The 15,769-nt window shown below is 36.0% G+C and overlaps 1 protein-coding gene across 1 annotated transcript in view; it reads right to left on the bottom strand.

The window, feature by feature from the left end:
- Window positions 1-15,769, bottom strand: part of LRP1B (LDL receptor related protein 1B) — a 1,985,988-nt gene that overhangs the window by 582,671 nt on the left and 1,387,548 nt on the right. The gene's annotated exons all lie outside the window — the stretch shown is intronic.

Here is a 15,769-nt window from a genome sequence, read left to right as displayed (position 1 = left end):
AATATTTACAAATGGAAAATAGCACTGAAATTCACTTCAGGAAATTAACGCAATAGTTTTATTGTTTGATCTTTCAATTACCATAGAAATATCTATAAAGGAAAGATTATCATTCTTTTTCAAAGAACCTGAGATATCTCATCTATAATCTACAGAGTAATGGAGATTAAATATCTTAATCTAATTTACAAATTTGACCTTTCTGTATGCAATTTTTTTCTTCCTCTCAAAGACTACATGCTAAATATGTTTGAAAAAAATGTAATGTAGTAGACATAGGCAAAGAGAAATTAGATTTTTTTTTTCTGGGTCATAGACTGTGCTTCCAACTTAGTCTAAACACTGATTTTCAAAGTTTATGGGATTAACCTTATTTCTGTAAGCCTGCTCAAGACTTGAACAGAGTTTAGTCTTCTCTCTCAACGTGAAAATAAAAAAATATATAATTATAGATTGGTCTACTAGTTTCCCCTCTTTTTTATTTTTACACCCGTACATTTATATAAGTCTATGTAGATCCTCATATACAAAAAGATAGAAACTTTGAATACAGTGATTTTCTTTAAAGTGTATCATCAATAGTAGAATGAGAACATATTCTTCTACTAATTCTTCACTATAATAAAAAATACACCCATCTAGATTGATGCAAATGAAAATAAATTCATATAATAAAAGTAATGAGGGACATATAAGCAGCCTACAAAAGGATTGTTGTTGTGGTATTACTATTCTATTAATTCTTGGTATTCTTATCTAGTTTTTCTTAGGTGTCATACCTACTCCTATCTGTGCCTACATGGCCTGTCTGTGTTGAATTCAGGGCCTTCACATACAAGGCACACACTCAACCACTTTAGCCACAACTTTAAATAAAATAATCCTTTATTTTGAAATAGTGAAGGCACTTGGAACATTAAAGCCTGTGTCCTGTTCTATTCATTTAGCCCTTCTAAAATCTCAAAGCCTGAACCCAAAATTCTTCCTAAGCAAAACATCTAAGTCATTAGTGTTCAGTGACGTGCAGATCACAGTAAGAATTTTCTCTAAAGGAAGATTTGAGACCATGATATGCATAAGGGAAGAGAAAGTACATAATAGATGCCCAGTCCTTTGTTGAATATCATGAGAAACCAAAGGTCTCCAGTTCGATGAGGAATCCTAGTAGAATGAAGAGTAATCATTAAATGAAACAACAATGGAACAATAAGAAAAAATAAACATAAATTTTAAAATCCTCAAAGATATTCACAAATGGCATTCAGAAAAATTAAAGATGCTTCAATTAGATGATAAGAAGAATAATGATCTTTTTGCCACTCAAAGGTATTTATTACAATGACAATCAAGGAAGATAAAAAATAAACATATGGACTACATCAAACTAAGATTTATACATGGCTAAAGAAAATAAAAATGACACCTCACTGAAGGGCAAAAAATATTTAGATATTATGCATCAGATAAATGGACACAACCTAGGGGCTGGAGCAATAGCACAGCGGGTAGGGTGTTTGCCTTGTACGCAGCCGACCCAGGTTTGATTCCCAGCATCCCATGTTAGCAGGTATCACTGTATCACTGTCATCCCATTGATTGTCAAATTACTCGAAATGAGCCTGACCAAAGCTCCATAATAATTACTACAAGTTAAGTGCATGGTCATGGACAAATGCTGTCATGATCCAAAAGGCAATAACTAGATTCGGACCCTTCTAGGGTTAGGAATGATTAATCTTGTCTGAGCACTGTAGTCTGGGTCTATATCAAGATGTTCCCAGGAGAGTCATCCTACAAGCTCTGTGTATCTGTTACTGTGTCCATTCAATATGATTAATATTAAGAAGTAGAATTAAGATGCTAATTAGGTTATTGGATTCGGGAAAGGAGAACAACACCTTAAGTGGTATTTTGCCATTGCGCAAAGGAAGAGCTTCCTTATGTTGATTTTGCTGCCAGTCCAGGTGTGATGACTACCCCCAATACAGCGAGTTGGGAGAGACGAGAGAGAGAAGCAGCAAGATGGAGCATGGAGAGACTAGCAAGCGGGACAGAGGGAGAAGAATATAGAAGAAGAATGTAGGAGCAGGCAGTTGGAGAGAGAGAGAGAGCCCAGGCTAGTGAGAAGGAGTGTGGAGAGATGAGCGGGAGAGACAGGAAGAGATGGCAATGAGGGACAGTGTGAGACTAGACTGGGTAGCTTAGACTGGAAAAAGCAACTGATCATCAACCAGCTTGTCCCTTGTCTCCTCCTTCATTCACCCCTGGCCTGGGCCGGCCCGGTGGGTGAGTGGCCTGAGACCACTGAACAAGGGCAACGAGAGGGAGAGCTGCTGGGGTTTCCCTAGCTACCCAGAGGTTAAACAGCTGGTGGTGAGGGTAAGGAACTATAAAAACCATAAAAATAAAGACTATTGTAAACTTGTGATCTAAACTTTTTTCAAACAGTGTTTTTAAGAGAATGATTAGTAACTGTGGCTGAGGATATCTTTCATGATGTAGCAAAAACATTCACAAATTATGATAATAAAGAAACGCAAATAAAATACCAGTGTAAACAAATGATCAATATCACCAGTATATTGGGAATCATTGGAATGTGCACCACTATGCATTTATAAACACAATTACACACACACCGCAAATGTGCCAGTTTTACAGAAGAATGTCCTTTTCTAACTTTACTTTTAGTCAAACTGACACTTTAGCTCATATCTTTTTCATATTCATGTTACAAAATGAAAAATGTTTATGGAGAATTCTGTTACAAACTAAAAGGTGATTGTCTGGAAGAAAAGTACTGATGGGCTTGCCTAAGTTTCAAGAATTCCTGACTTTTTTTTCATAGAATATCATTTTTACTTGAAAGAACAACTGACAGATAATCTATGGCTATTCAGACTTGAGAATTTAACAGATGTTTTCTCAGAAACAAAAAAAAATGGAAAAGAACAAAGTTGGAGGACTGACAAAGCACAACTCCAAGGTTTATCATAAAGCTATCATAACTAAGAAAGTGTGCTATTTGTGAATGAATAAACAGATCAATTTAACATAATAGAAAGTCAAGTGATGGGCAGACCCCCATAAATATAATAAACTCATCTTTGATAAAGGAGCTAAAGTAACATAAAAAGCAAATAAACTCTTCAACAGTTGGTGCTAAATCAACTGAATAATCACTTGTAAGATATAAAATTTAGACATAAGTTCCATATCTTTTATAAAAAAATATACATCACAGTTGCTGACCTAAATGTAAAATTCCAAAAGAGGACAGGAGAAATATCAACATGCTTTGGACATAGTTATGTCTTTAAAATATAATATCAAAGATTTTAGCCATAAGATGAATAAATGAGAAAATAGATTTATTAAAATTAGAATGTGTTTTGTTTTGTTTGGTTGAGGGCTATACCTCGTGGTGCTGAGGGTATACTCCTGCCTCTGCACTCAGAGATCAATCCTAGCAGTACTCAGGGCACCGTGTTGGGCGCTGGGTATTGAACTCACATTAACCGCTTGTAAGATTAGGGCTTTATCTATTCTACTATGTTCTTGTCTCCTAAAATACTTTTTATGCAATAGACAAAATTCAGAGAATCAGCAAACATGCTGCTATCAGAGAGAAAATATGTGAAAAATGGTTGTTATTTAAAATCATGGAGAATTGGGGAGGTGGCTCAAGGGGCAAGTGTACAAGCTCCAAATGTACTGGACTCAAAACACAATCCCCGCTACTACAAAGCCCCTCCCACTCCAGCACTACTAAGAGTGTCCTTGACAGCCCTAAGCTCTGGGTTCAAAAAATCTAACTACATCTTGCACTTTTGACCCTTTTTACCAATTTCCACGCTCCTCAATTTTATGGTAATCACAAATGTGGTCTTATGAACTGAAGGTTTACTTTCTTCTATCTATTGGATTAATTAGTTAATTCTATGTCAGTGGAAATGTAGTATATCTTTTTTCCATCTGATTTATTTACTAAACACAATACTGTCCAGATTTCATTCATATTATTGTAAATAGCAAAGTTTTTTCTCTCACTGGTGGAGTAGTAAACATTTTATTAAATTGATTTATGCATAATTCATACCAGGCCTTTTATTTTTTTCTTTGGCCTTGTGTTGAGGTCAAATCAGAACATCACATATGCAAAGAAGGTGCTCTACCTCCCAGTTCTATCTCTGGCCAGAATTCTAGATCTTTAATTAATCATGTAAGTTGTAATTTTCAACACTTGGGATAGCTGGAATAAAGATGGAGTTAAATGCATATCTTTAAAATAGTGTTTCTTTTTCCCTTCAGGAAAATAAAGATTTCTTAGAAAGATAATTCCTCTCAAAGTAAGTCATTAAGGTGGGTCATCATCCAATAAATCGATTCTCATTATAAAACATAAAAATTAATGGGCTGGGGAAATAGTTTAAAGTTTAGAGCAGAGGGAGGGTCTCTGAGTGGGAGCCCTCATTTAATATCTGACTCTGCAACCCCTTGAGCCCTTGAGTACTGCCAGCTTCCTTCTCCTTTAAAATAAAGATAACTATCACACACCCACATGCACACACACACACACACACACACACACACACACACACACACACCATCTAATGTGAAGATCTAGGGAGGAGAAGACAGTCACCTATGGGTCATAGGTAGAGACCTCAAAAGAAACTAACCATGCTCACATAGTTTTCCCAGACTCTTCTTCAGAACAGTGAGAAAATATGTTCCTATTATGTTACTCAGTTCATAGGACTATGCTATGGCAGTTGTGGTGAAATTACACATTCTGTAATGATTAATAGAATTTGTGAAATGTGAAGGAAAATGATAATAAATAGATTAAATAAAACTTGATCCTCCCATGTAGTCTCCAAATGTTTCAGAGAAAAGGATGAATCAAGTTACTGAGACTTACTAATTTCAGACTTTGCAAGGTGCTAAACATAAACAAATATGATTTTCTAATTTAATCATGATAAATAAAAAGTAATGTGTCAAAATGCCTGGTTTAAAGATGAACAAACAGAAGGTCAGATGGTGATCTTTTCTGAAGTTACACAGCAAAAATGAGGTGTTAATTCTCAGCAGTAAATATCAGATAATTGAAACAAAACATGCCATTTCAAAAGCCAAATTAATATAATAGATTGGAGAAAAAAATGTTCAAAGGAGGAATAAGTAGCAAAAAATGTAGAAAGAAACTAAAGCTAATGAAAACATTTCACTATTCTTAAAAATAAAAATTGTCTTGTATTCTTAAAGCAAATCTTGGAAAATATGAATTACTAGAGAAATCAAGCTTTGTGTGTATAGAAAGTAAAAAAATTATTGCTAAAATAAATATAACTGATAATTTTTATAGCAATCCCCAGGAAATAATAAGGAAAAAAAGATAAAAAAGAAAAGCTTACCAAATAATGAAATGTATTTCAAAAATTGTATTTCTAAAAAATGATGGAAAACATAATTAAAATAATTTAACATTATTTTCCAAAAGCAAAGAAAAATGATGTCTTAAGATAAAATTTATCTGAAACCAAAAAAATATGATAATAGAAAAGAATTGGATTTTTAACCTGAGACATTGATGAGGGAAGACATTTGTAGATCTTATTATTTCCAATCTTGACTTCCTACATCAACATATAGGGCCTAGTCTTTAATTTTACCATAAATATCACATGTCAAGAATTCCTTCATGTAATGCTCTTAGAAGACTAAATCTTTGGAAAGAATTTAGGTCACCTTCATTAGAGGTCCATCCTGGAATGAGTGTTTTTATGAGAAAATATTTATTCTTCTCTCCATGCTTTCTACTCTGAATTTGTAACAATAATTTGCTGTTTGTGAACCAAAATATGGGCCCTCCTGATACAATTTGTCTACCAGTGCAGATATCTTGGACTTTCCTGTCCCAAAATTATAATTATTTCTGTTTTGCATAAACCACTGTGGTAATATTCTAAAGCAGTTCAGACTAACAAGGTCATTTATAAACCAATTAGATGCTATAATGGAACAAATATATCTGATATTGCATTGATAAACTTACTTCATGATAATCCATTCTCACAAAGCTACTAGAAGCTGTATTTCACTACAACAAGCAAGAAAACTGGGAAGAAAAATATGAGTAGCATGTAAAAAATAAAGGCAGGCACCACCGCCATGCTCACGGCCTCTCTCTACATGCTCAGGCCAAGCCTCAGTCACAAATAAACCTATCCCTGGACCATACGACCACATTTGCAGCCCCAGGACATCTCATACCTCACACCACTCATACTCCAAAAGTAGTGCACTACATTTGATGGGTTATAAAGTAGAAGGAAAATAATCCTAGAGAGAAATATAAAGTAAAGTAAAGGTAAAGGCCCTCCCGTTGTTCGTCGATTTGTTCGAGCGGGCCCAGTAACGTCTCCATTGGAGACTTTGTTGTTACTGTGTCTGGCATATCGAATACTCTCGGTAGCTTGCCGGGCTCTTCGAGAGGGGCGGAGGAATCGAACTCGGGTCGGCCATGTTGGCTGCGTGCAAGGCAAACGCCCTACCCGCTGTGCTATGGATTGAGGTATATATATACATTGCCCCCCTCCACACACACACACACACACACACACACAATGTATGTATAAGATCCCCTGGGTAGGGGCCAATAAACGGAGAATTGCTTAACCAACAGACTCTGCTCCCTCTGTAGCTTTCTTTCACTGCTGAGGCAGGCATCCAGCAATTCCACAGTGCACAGAGGGCCAGGGCACCCCCTGCCTACTCCCTCCCCTTTAGGAAGTAAGCCCAGTGACTTCGGGAATTCATACTCCAGTTTGTTGGGTTAACTGGCCAGGACCTCGACAGTTTGTGAGCACAAAGACAGGGATATTCCTTGATTACAGTCAGATGTGACCACCCAAAACAAAAGGAATAAAAAAGGGAATGGTGGGGAAGCTGGTGGTGATAAAGGAGTTATCACTGTAATGGTGAGTAGAGATCCAAGAATGAAAGCAGCAAATCTAGAGAGCAAGCTGCCCATAGTGAGGCAGGAAATTAGAAAACATAATAGAGAAATGTTCCATGAAAACTACCATCAGCACCCATGGAATTAAGTAAAATACAATGTTTTGTAGGGATGGAAGATAGTTCAATTTTAGTGCATATGCCTATGCTGTATGTGGGACAGCTTGGATTCCAACCCTAGCACCACATGGAATCATGAGAATCACTAGAACTGAATCAGTGGCACCTCAATCCTTCCCCCTCACACTACCAGGTGTGTCTATCACTTAAAATAGTTTCTAAAACTTTGTTTTAAAATAACTTAATTTGGCTACAATGTAGAAATAAATTTTCAAAATTTGAAATTACTTCGAGAACCTAAGTACTCTGGAGGAGGAATCAAATTGCTCAATGTGTAGTGGTATATGGTGCAAGGTAGTACTCTTATAAGTCATCTCAGAAATTATATATCATCAATAAAAATCCCTCAATTTTGTTTCACTGTCCACTATATATTATATACATATATCCAGTTATGTAGTAGGTATCTAAAAACCCTAGTTATTATATTTATATATGTATTTATTTTATATTTATTATTATTTTACATCTTTTTATATTTATTATTTATTATAAACTTTACATTTCAAGAATGGAATAAAGATTTTTTTTAACAATACATTCTTTTCCAGTAAACTTATTTTACGAACTTTTGTTTCTCTTTTAAATTTAAATTTTCAATGTTATTCCCCTCTATGTGGTGCATAGGAGGTGAATATTTTTAATAGTGTGCCTCTTCTGAATCGGATCAGTGGCCTTATATTAGATATCCCAGAGAACTGTCTCTCCCCTTTCACTGTATGACAGACAGTTCTCTGTGAACCAGAAAGTAGGTACTCACCGGACACTGAATATTTTACCACCTTGATACTGAGGTTCCTGATCTCCAAACCACTGAAACATATTTATTTCCAATCTATGATATTTTTTGCTATCATGTTATTTTAAACTAAAAATTCACACAATATTTGATCTCTGCTTAATTATAACATTTTCAAACCTTTCCTTTCTCACTACTTCCATGGCTTCTCCCAGGAGTTTATCCTACCTGAATAATCCCACGTGAGAATTCAGTATTCTCAGACATACATTTCTTATCCATTCACAAAACTGCTGCTCTATTTGGAGTCTTACCACTTATTCTCCAAAGAATCATTGCTGAATAAATATTACAGTAATCTTTCCAAAATGTGAGTTTGAGGGGTTGGAGTGATAGTATACTGGGTAGGGCATTTGCTTTGCACGCGACCAACTGGGGTATGATTCCCAGCATCCCATATGGTCTCCTGATTAATTGCCAGGAGTAATTCCTGAGTGAAGAGCAAGGAGTAATCCCTGTGCATCGCCAGGTGTGACCCAAAAAGCAAAAAAAAAAAAAAAAAAAAAAAAAAAAAAGTGAATCTGAGCATTCCACCTTGCTGCATAAAAGGCTTCCCCCTGCCAAGCTCTTTATTTATCTAGGAACAAAAGCCATGTATGTCTTGATGCAGGTTTTGTCTTCCATTACCAGACTTTTTTACTTCTACTGCTCCATGTTTCAATAATATTGAATGGTAATTGATTCACAACCTTTTCGAGATAGATTCACCACACTGTCTCAAGAACATGGACAAAGAAACTCTAAAAACAACTATTTTATAAATGTGAATACTTAAAATGATTAAAAAATAAGAAAAGTATCTAACAGTAAGAATGAGACTATTATTTATAATCATATCAGGACATTTTTATATTTCAAATCAGAAATGCCCCTCCACCTGGACAGTGAGAGGGGGTATGTTTACTTACAACAGTCTGTTAGTCTATTATTAGTTGCTCTTCATTTCAAGAATAGCTTTCTGCAGTTAGCTTGATGCTCTGTACAAAAAATGTCTCCCTTATAACAGCAATGATACTAGAAATCTCTTTGTTCTTTTTCCTCTAGACATTTACTTTTTCTTTTTTTCCCTAAAACAGTATTTGGAGGACAGTGAAAGTGGGATTGAGAGCCTTGCTGAACAAAGCTCAGAATTTTACTTTGAAGACTTGGTGACCTTGAACTGACAGATATGGTCCTAAACTCTCCCAATTCATTGTTGTATTATGAGACTTGCCTCATTGAAGGCTTAAGGGGCAGTATGAGGTTAGAGGGAAAAAAATCTTGAGAATGGCAGGTAATTTAATTTCCAAGTTGATGGCTTGAGTGTTTTGCCAGTGAACTAATATCTCTGCAATGATGAAAGTGAGAATCACAGTGAAATGGAGAAATCAGTTGACAAAAACAAGGCAGCACCTAATGACTGCTGGCTGGGATCCTTAGAAAATACAAAGTAAAATTTGTTTCATTAAAAACTGATGATACCTAAGATTTTTCTTCATTAGGAAGTAAAAAAAGGAGAGACTAGCAGGTAGAAAAGAAGTTATGAAGAGCACTTAGCTCGGCTAACAGACTATTTTGACATTATAAGCAATACATTTGTATCTAACATTGATTTTGTGTGTTGGTTAAATTTAATTGGATCTGAAATATTTCTTAAAATCTGTAATATCTTTCTATTTTCAGTTGCCTCATTTACTAGGTTAGTGTGTGGAGTTACACCTATTTAAAATTTTCTAAACCAGGATCGCCAAAATATTCCATGCCAGTTTTTTTTGTCCTTAATTTATATCTCCAATCTAACCATTGCATTTCCACTATTCACCCTATGACTTTCTTTTGCCCATAATTTATTTATCCCATTTAGACATGGTATTTCCACTGCTTTACAAATCTCCATTCTATTATCTGAATAAAGAGTGATACATAAATTTTCAGATTCAGTCCAAATGGTATCTCTATTTACAAACTTTGATTGTGGCTAAAAGGATGAATGGAACACAACTATTGCATTCTTTCTGGGTTCATATATAACCTAATTGAACATCTTAAGCTTATAGCCCTTTGTTAATTGACATGCACATCTCCTTATTGAGAATATGACTCTTTAAAGCAAAGATCAATCTTACTAACTCATCTTGTTGACACCTTCTGTTGTCAGACATGAAAAGGGTTTTTTAATAGAAATTTATTACATAAATAACTTTGGATCATACAAACAGGCTTAGACATTTACGTTTGACATTCTTTGGGTAACATTAAAAGTACATAAACTTTTTGTAAATGTATTTTTATGGAGATATTACAGTGTACATTATATTATAGTCATTATTTCATAGCTGCAGAACACAATCCGGATCCTGTCACCAGTTAGTTAGATATTTCCATCATTTTTTTAATATCAGTTTCCTCATTTGTAAGATGGAAAAATCCAACAATTTGTTTAAAAATTAAAAGTATTTAGCCAAGTAACTTAATTGTTAAAGATAATAATTGCTAGCAATATCAAATAAATGCATCACAAATCACAAATCATCCTGTTAATCGTCGATTGCCTCGAGCAGGCCCCAGTAACGTCTCCTTCATCCTAGCCCTGAGATAAATGCATGGATTTTTTAAAAATTTGAAAATAATATGTAACTAGAATTATTTCATACAAAGAATTCAATAAAAATATTTCTGCCAGCTGCCAATTGGAATTTCTTTTTTTTTCAGAAAAATAGATGAATTTGGGCTATTTTTCTAAGGTTTTACACTACTTATCTCATAGTTACTGAAGGATTGTTCATTATACTCCCAAATAAGCCTTTTGGGTAATGGAACATTTTCAACTGATTGATTTCAGTAAAATCAGACATAGAGGAAGCTCAGAAAAGAGAGTGTGTATTATAGTTAAAAGACAGTTTTAAGTTAATAAAGATCCTGGAGCGATAGCACAGCGGTAGGGCGTTTGCCTTGCACGAAGCCAACATGGCTGACCCGAGTTCGATTCCTCCGCCCCTCTCAGAGAGCCCAGCAAGCTACCGAGAGTATCTCGCCCGCACGGCAGAGCCTGGCAAGCTCCCCATGACGTATTCGATATGCCAAACACAGTAACAACAAAGTATCCAATGGAGACTTTACTGGGCCCGCTCGAGCAAATCGATGATCAAAGGGAGGGCCTTTACCTTTTTACCTTTAAAGATCCTGTAACAATGAATGTATCACCAAAGACAACTCTTTCACAACAGATAGCTACTGGGCTTGGCAATCATTGTTTACCAAGCACCTTCTCTTGTCACCTTCCTACAAATCACCTTCTCCTATTTCAAGTCCTAGGCCATTATCACTAAGCTATGTGACTATCAATCATTGGCAGTCTGTATAATTTCATGTCTGTGTGGGGATCCTAAATAAGCCTAATTAATTGGCTTCTCCTGTTATCCTGTCTTTATTACAGGGGAGTATCAGACATGAACCTAGGAGGATGAAAAGAAAATCACTTTTACTCCTTTATACTGATTACATTCATTGCATGGAGCCTAGTTGAGATTAGCTAAGCACTTGACAGCAGAGAAAAACAACACTAATTGCCACTTGTGAGCACTCCATAGGTAATTACCAAGTTCAAGTCATACGTAAAAGATGCATGTGATGACAATAAAACGTTAGAACTTTTTGTAATTTAATAGTTACAAACAAATTAGATTTCAAGTTTTTTTTAACTTTTTCATTGAGTCACTGTGAGATAGACCCTTACAAAGCTGTTCATAATTAGATTTCCGTCATACAGTGCTCCAATATTCATTCTTCCACCAGTAGGCAGTGTACATATCCCAGCATCAGTGTCACCAGGTTCCCTCCCACCCACCCCTTTCCCCAGCCCCTGAATGCCTCTATGTAGGTGATTTTCTTTCTTCTCTCTCTCTCCTCTGTATCTCCTCTCTATTTCTGTGTATTTCTGGCTCTGGCTCTCTCTCTCTCTCTCTCTCTCTCTCTCTCTCTCTCTCTCTCTCTCTCTCTCTCCCCTCCCTCTTTCTATCCTTTTTTACATTGCAGTTTGCAATATTGATACTAAGAGGTTATCAAGAATATTCCTTTTCCTACTTTAACAAGACTTTTAATCTTGTCCAGAGTGATCATTCTCTGATACTATTGTCATATTGATCTCTTCTCAATCTTACCTACCCAAAACCTCCCACAGATTTGTAGTTAGTTCCAACCATTGACCAATCCTCCTAGCCCTTATTTTCCCTGGCCATTGATATTAGTTTTCATATATATATATATATATACACATGTATATTGATATATATTAGTTTATATATAATCTAATATATATAAATGAATGCAGTTATATATATATCACAAATGAATGCAGTCATTCTATATCTGTCCCTGTCCTTTTGACTCATTTCACTCAGCATGATACTCTCCATTTCCATCCATTTATAGGCAAATATCATGACTTCATTTTTCCTAACAGCTGCATAGTATTCCACTGTATGTGTGTGCCATGTTTCTTTACCCATTTGTCTTCTCTTGGACACTCAGGTTGTTTCCAGATTCTGGCTATGGTATCATACCTGGAAATATACCCTGGGGGCCCCAAAACATACGACAGAAACACCATGTGAACTCCTATGTTCATTGCAGCCCTATTCATCATAGCTAGATTATAAAATTCCAAAAAACTGTTTAGAGTATTGTATTGTTTAGGGAAAAATTATAAGAGAATTGAGTTTCCACTTGTTCAAAAGCTTAACTTAAGTAATGTCTACATAAAGAAATTCTGTGACTATCTTCCTTGTTTTGTGCTGATGTGGGTACTCATTTATTTGTTGAAATCCCCACACACATGAGATTATCTGGGTCTTTAAAGAGATAAGTAAATTCAGTAACATCATAAGAATTGGGAAAAGCCCATCAGAATATGTATACTTATATAAGAGTGGATACAAACGAGGTAAGCACAGAGGGAAGACCCAGAAGAACATATTGGTAAACAAATGATTTGTAAGCCCAAAAAGTGCAATAAACACAAACCACTGATTCCTTGACTTTAGTTTTAAAGTTTACAGAATGATAAGAAAATATATAGCTGTTCGTTTTAACCACCTACTCCCTCATATCAGTTAATTTACTAAGAACAGAATGGAATACTGTAAAAGTTATTAAAGACTACAGGACATTTGAAACATAGAAGGAACCGTTCAGAGGTAACCCACTTGTATTGAAGCAAATCATAACCCTGTCCCCAAAACTTTATCAAATTATTGCCTACCTCCAAATTATTATTTCGGGTATGAGTGGTTTGAGCCAAAGTCTACTGTGCTAAGGGACCACTCTGAGCAGTGCTTGGGTGATGTATCCTGGGCTAGAAGTCATTTAGAGTTAACTAGCAATGTGTTTTCATAAATAGAGTTTCTTGGGCTTCCTTGTATCAGACTGACCTCCCAGTAGAGCTAATATATATATATATATATATATATATATATATATATACATATATACTTGTTTTGTGTCATACCCAGTGATGCACAAGGGTTACTCCTGGCTCATGCACTCAGGAAATATTCCTGGCAGTGCTCGAGGGACCATTTGGGATGCTGGGAATTGAACCTGAATCAGCCGCTTGTAAGTCAAACACCCTACCTACTGTGCTATTGCTCCAGCCCCTGTTAATATTTCTTATGCAACTGTGGTTTTTTAATTTTGTATTTATTAAAAAGACTCATATTTGATCTTTTTATTACATGTATCTTCTTCTTTTGGTTCTGAGCCAAGCCTAGCATTGCTCAGGGATTATACTTGGCTCTTGTTATCAAGGATCATTCCTGGTAGGTCTTATGCAACTGTAGTTTTCAATGCTACATTTTTTAAAGATTCATCTTTGATTTTTAGTTATTAAATGTATCTTCTTCTTGGGTTCTGAGCCAAGTGTAGAAGTACTCAGGGCTTACAATTGACTCTTGCTCTTAGGAATCACCCCTGGTGGAGCTCTGGAGATCATGGGAATTGAATCTGGGCTGGGAGGGTTATTTCAATGGACAGTATAAAGATTCTAACTGCTTCCAAAGTGGCAAAAAGGTAATCTATCATATATTACACAGCACAAGCCTTGTATGTGTGTGGCACTTGTGATCTTGAGTCCCTCAACTTCAGATTTATCTAAGTACCCTTTGATATGAACTTTAAAGCATATATATATATATATATATATATATATATATATATATATGGGCTGGATCTATAGCACAGCAGGTAGGGCGTTTACCTTGCATGCAATCAACATGGCCAACATGAGTTTGATTCCTCTGCCCCTCTCAGAGAATGCGGCAAGCTACTGAGAGTATCTTGCCCGCATGGCAAAGCCTGACAAGTTACCTGTGACGTATTCGATATGTCAAACACAGTAACAAGTCTCACAATGATACTGGGCCCTCTCGAGCAAATCGATGAACAACGGGGTGACAGTGACAGTGATATATATGTGTATATATATATATATATATATATATATATATATGTAATAGTTTAAATAAAATATCAAGCAAGTGCACAGTACATATTATTTAAAAATTAAGATTATATTGTATTGAGAAAACAATATTTGGGACAAATTTAAGATGAAGAACAATTTATATATAATTCTAAATGCTGCAAATTTGAACCTTTCAATTAAAGTTATAAACCATATTTTTTAACAAAATTCTTTATAGTTTTACAACTTTATTGCTTCAGGATATTAGTTTATTATTTTTAATTAAAATAGTGTTGCTTTTCAAGACTATATATGTTTTAGAAGAACAATTTCACTTCAAAATATGAGTTACATCTGATACTTATTACCAAGGCATATATCACTGTCACTGTCCTCCTGTTGTTCATCGATTTGCTCGAGCAGGCCCAGTAATGTCTACTATACAATTTATTGAACCCTATTCCCGCTCTTCCTCTGGTAACTCAGTTATGTGGGTAGAATACAAGAGTCTAATTTTGTATGACTATGCATTTTTCCTTGCTTTGCTTCTTTCTATTCCCAAAAAGTGAGATAATTTGATATTTGTTTTTTCTTCCATTACAAATACCTCTAGTTTTATTCATGCTATAGCAAAAATCAAATGTCATTGTTTCTTACAACTAATTAATATTCCATAAATGTTATAATTTTTAAAATACTTTTTGTACTGTCAGAGTCTCCTGCCCCCACGCCTGGCTGTTCTCGCCGGGGCCCCTTGGAGAGGAGTGGGTTGAGTTTCCCTCCCCGCCCCAACCAGGGCTCCGGCAGCCAAAGACCTCCAGAACCAGCCACCACTATACTGAGACCACTCTCCACACGTATGAAGGTACCGGCAGGAACAAAAGCATGCGGGTCCTGGGGCTGAGATCTCCAAGCCTGCTCGGATCGGGGCTGAGCATCCTCCACCCAGATCCTCCAAATTCCAGTAGGCAGGGGTCACTCCCATCAACTGGTCCCCTGGCACCGTGTATTCCCATCAATGGCCAAGACTCAGAGACTATAAAACCCAGCTCCTGGACATCTTATTATCTCATTCCTATTTTGGACAAACTAGCAGGCTATCAGATGTAATCTGTCCACACAGCGGAGTCTGGCAGAGTCATTTTTTTGAGGGGGAGAGAAGGTTGGCACACTTGGCAGTGCTCAGGCTTATTCTTAGCTCTGCACTCAGGGATCACCCCTGGCCCATTCATGGGTCTGCTGGGTACCAAACCAAGTTCACTCACTTACAAGACAAGCACACTCCGTAATGTTTCATCACTCTGATGCATTTATCTGCCTCTTCTTACTTTCTTTCTTCAGTTTCTTTCCTTCCCTATCCTTAGTTCTATAGTCCAGATACCAGAGTA

This window comes from Sorex fumeus, unplaced genomic scaffold (assembly GCF_029834395.1).
Source record: "Sorex fumeus unplaced genomic scaffold, SorFum_2.1 ptg000035l, whole genome shotgun sequence".
NCBI classification, from domain to species: domain Eukaryota; kingdom Metazoa; phylum Chordata; class Mammalia; order Eulipotyphla; family Soricidae; genus Sorex; species Sorex fumeus.
The sequence above is the reverse complement of the archived record's forward strand: the minus strand, read 5'-3'. Positions and strand labels throughout refer to the sequence as shown.